This window comes from Cordyceps militaris (assembly GCF_000225605.1).
Source record: "Cordyceps militaris CM01 unplaced genomic scaffold CCM_S00002, whole genome shotgun sequence".
Classification (NCBI taxonomy): Eukaryota; Fungi; Ascomycota; class Sordariomycetes; order Hypocreales; family Cordycipitaceae; genus Cordyceps; species Cordyceps militaris.
This window is the reverse complement of record NW_006271970.1, coordinates 3,948,380-3,952,439: the sequence shown is the minus strand read 5'-3', so window position 1 is coordinate 3,952,439 and position 4,060 is coordinate 3,948,380.

Sequence of the window (4,060 nt, the reverse complement as noted above, 5' to 3'; positions counted from 1 at the left end):
ACTTAGAATAATAATATTATTAATAAAGAAAATAATATATATTAACTTCTTTTTATTAAAAAAAAGGTATAATTCTTCTTTATATTATATAAGCTTTAGCTTTATTAATATACTAGTAAATTCTAAATATTAGAGAAGTAGTAAGTTTTATAACCTATAAAATATTTAATTTAGTAAGATATTATAGTCTACTTCTTTAAAATCTACTAGTAAATTTATTATTTTTTAGAATCCTAATAGTAGCCTATATAAGACTTTATTTAATAAGTCCTATTTACTAATATATAAAAAGGTATTTTTAATATTAAACTATTAAGAATTAAGGTTATATTTTATTATAAGTATTATTATTATTTAGAATATCTATATTACTAATATAGTTATATATATTTCTTTTTAACTATTAATTAGTTATAAATCCTTTTATATATAGATTTATACTTTATATTTAATTAGGACTTTATTAGTATTAAATTTATATATAAATACCTATTTAAAAGGTAGAATATATCCCTTTTTAATATTTCTATATATATAGATTTAAGTCTTTATTTTATTAAAAGCCTATATTTTATTAAGACTTACTTTTTTAAATTAGGTCTTAAAAGTATACCTTTTAATCTTATTCTACCTTTAAGGTAGGGGTAATAAATTATTAGTATAATATAACTACTTATCTTTTTTAATATTCTAAGTCTAATTATTATCTAATTATCTATTTTAAAATATATATTTTAATACTATAAATAATATCTATAATTCTTTATTACTATATTTTTTTAGGTTAATATAGTAAAGATTAGCTATATACTCTTTCTTTTTAGTAATAATCTCTAGTAATTAGAGTATAGTAAAGGCTAATTTTATTCTTTTCTATACTAGCTTTTAGCTATCTTTAATCTTCCTTTTAATCCTTTTACTTCTATAAATAGTCTTTTTAAGAATAAAGATTAAGCTTTCTATAGTTACTTTCTAAATTTCTAGTTATAATTTAAAGTCTTTTATAACTATATCCTATAAATATAAATTATAATCCTTCTTAATAGGCTCTTCTTAAGTTACTAGCTTATCTTTATTAAGTAGGTATAGACTTATTTCTTTATCTTAAGTAATAAAAGGCTAAATTCTTATTTTCTAGGTATTTTTTATATATAAATCTTATAACTCTAGTCTTATTTAAAGACTAAATAAATATATATATATTTAGTTATTTTCTCTTACCTTTAAAGCTAAATTATTAATATCTTTTTTTTAGCTTATATCTTTAGATAATTCTAATATATCTTTAAGTAAGAGTATATTATCTATCCTATTACTTATTATTATCTCTATATTATTATTATTTTTAGTTTCTACCTTTAATATTAAAAATAGTATATTACTTTTTAAAGTTCTAATATTATTTAGGTTTACTTTTTAAGTTTATATAATATATTTATTAGATATTATAATATCTTATATCTTATAACTACTTTATTTAGATTTATTTAAATCTTATAACTTATTTTAAGGATTTAGGTTAAGAATAGTATTTTATAAAGTTATTAAGAGAAAATATTTAAGTCTAAATTCTATAGTTAGATTTTAACTTTCTACTTTTATTAAAGACTTTATCTTCTTTTTTAATTCTAATTTAATAATCTTATCTTTATTTTCTATTTTTAAAGAATAGAATATATTTTTATTAAATTTAATATTCCTTATTATAATAATATAGTTAAGTTAAGGTATTTATATTTAATATAGGTTTAATATTATATAATTAACTAAATAACTAATATATTCTTTAAGATATATTTTAAAGTTCTTTTTATTAACTTCTTTTTCTTATTTTTAATTAAAAAGGTATATTTAGTATTTATATATATACTACCTTTTTATATTAATCTTTTTACTAATTATATACTTAATACCTTATCTACTCTCTTTAAATTATAAATTTATTTTTTATAATAATAATTTATATCTATATACTTTCTTTAGGCTATTTTTAAGTAAAAAGGTAGCTATTTTTATTATTTTAAACTATAAGATTATAAATAGTTCTAAAAATATTATTAAAATAAGTATTTTCTTAATAACTATCCTTTTAAACCTTTTATTTAACTTATTTAGTTTATAAATATATACTAATATAGCTTTAATCTTAATTCTTAATTCTTTTACTTATTTTTAATATTTTATAAAAATATCTTTATAGATTATAGCCTTTTTATTATTATATTTTATAATAAAAACTTTAAGGTTAAATTACCTTTTAATCTATATTATAAAGTTTTTAATTATAAAGAAAAAGGTTTTAATATTTTTAAAAATAGTTAAAATAGAATAAATTAAACTAGTATATTTATCTTATATTATAAAAAGAAAGTTTATTCTATTATAACTTAAAAGGTATTCTTATAAATCCTACCTAATTTTCTTAAAAGGTTAAATAATAAATATATTATTAGTTTCTTTATTAATAATATTTTCTATTAAAGTAGTATTATATACTTTATAATCTAGGTATTATATTCTAGTAATTTAGTTATTAATTAATTCTTTAATTAGAGTTTTAAGTAATTCTTTTTTAAGGTATTTTAATTATAAATACTATAAATAACTATCCCCTTTTTTAAAAAGGGATATTCTTTTTAATATATAATTAAAATAAGATTTAAAGGTATTTAAGACTATTTTTTAAGATATTAGCTTCTTTAATTATTAAATTAGTTTATATTTAAAGAATAGAATATTATTCTTTTTATATAGTTAAGCTATATAATAATTATTTTTAAGTATACCTTCTTTTAAAGTATTATTATAATTATTAATCTAGAGCCTAGTTTTAGCTTTTAGGATACTAGCTAAGATTAAATTTATATAGAAGCTAAGAATATAATAAATATTTATTAAATAAAGGTTAATTCTTAGCCTATTAAGGGTAGTTAAGATATATTTTATAATTCTTATTTTTATATTAATAATAATAGATTAGTAATCTTTAGCCTTAATTAAGATATTTTATAACTCTTTATAAGAATTTAGTTTAAAAAGGCTTTTATTATTTATAATATAATATAAGCTATAATTATTTAAAAGTATACTTTTATAATATAGATAGTAGTTTCTATAGATAGTAAAGAATATATTCTTTATAGGTTTAAAAGTACTTTTAAATAGAATATATATATTATATTTTTTCTATAATTACTTTCTTTTACTTATAAATACTTTAAAAGTAGTTTATTTAGGTTTATTTATAATTTCTTTAATTTTCTTAGTTTAGAATTTATTTATAGTTATATCTAGTTTAGAAGAACCTAGGTATACCTTTTAAATAATATAGTATTCTTCTAACTTTTATAAATAAGTCTAATCTTTTTTTTAATAAAGGTAGTTATATTCTTATTTTTTAGATTTTTTTCTTTATTTATTATTTAATATAGGGAAAGTATTCTTAATTAACTTTTTATACTTTAATTCTTTTATATTTTCTTTAAATATATCTATAATAGTTTATAAAGTCTAATTTAATATTAAATTACTTTTTAATAAAGTATTTATATTAATAAAATCCCTTTTTAAAAATATAGCTTATTTAAATATTATTTTCTTTTTAATTATATTTAAGAAATTAATAATAACTATTAATCCTTTTATATTAAGAATTTAGTAAAGTAATACTATTTAATATACTTTTTCTTATATTTAGATTTAATTTAGTTTATTTAATATTATCTTTTTAATAGTTATAATTTACTTATACTTTTTTTTTATTTTTTATTTTATTTTTTTAAAATTTAAAGTAATAATAACCTTTAATTCTTTAAGAATATCTTTAAAAGTATATTAATTATAAATAGCTTTTAATTCTATTACCTTTATTTTAATAGTTCTTTAAACTTTTAAAAAAAGCTTAAAGTTTATAATAATATTAACCTAAACCTAGACTAGATTAATATTTTTTTATCTCTTTTTAATTATAATTATTATTTCTTTTTAAAAATCTATTATTTTTTATAAGTAATTTTTAAATCTATATAATTAATATTTAAATATTTATTTTTATATTAAA